The following is a 483-nucleotide window of genomic DNA, read 5'->3' as shown; positions in this document are numbered from 1 at the left end:
ATGGTAAGATATCGGGCAATTAATAAAGCCTTGATTTTTCTGGTATATATATATATATATATATATATATATATATATATATATATATATATATATATATATGTGTGTGTGTGTGTGTGTGTGTGTGTGTGTGTGTGTGTGTGTGTAGATTATACAAGGACTTTGTTCATTCATAAAGAAGTAGGAACAAGTATATACTTGTCTAACCTTTCGCCTCAGCAGCGTAGTTGGTATGGTATTAGCGTTCCACCTCGGTGGTCGCGGGTTCGATTCTCGGCCATTCCGTTGAGGAGTGAGAGATGTGTATTTCTGGTGATAGAAGTTCACTCTCGACGTGGTTCGGAAGTCACGTAAAGCCGTTGGTCCCGTTGCTGAATAACCACTGGTTCCATGCAACGTAAAAGCACCATACAAACAAAATACTTGTCTAACCAACCAGACACATGTACAGATAGTTTAATGACAGCAACTACTGAAACAATC

The sequence above is a fragment of the Macrobrachium nipponense genome, chromosome 20, assembly GCF_015104395.2.
Source record: "Macrobrachium nipponense isolate FS-2020 chromosome 20, ASM1510439v2, whole genome shotgun sequence".
NCBI lineage: Eukaryota > Metazoa > Arthropoda > Malacostraca > Decapoda > Palaemonidae > Macrobrachium > Macrobrachium nipponense.
Note: the sequence above shows the minus strand (reverse complement) of the source record.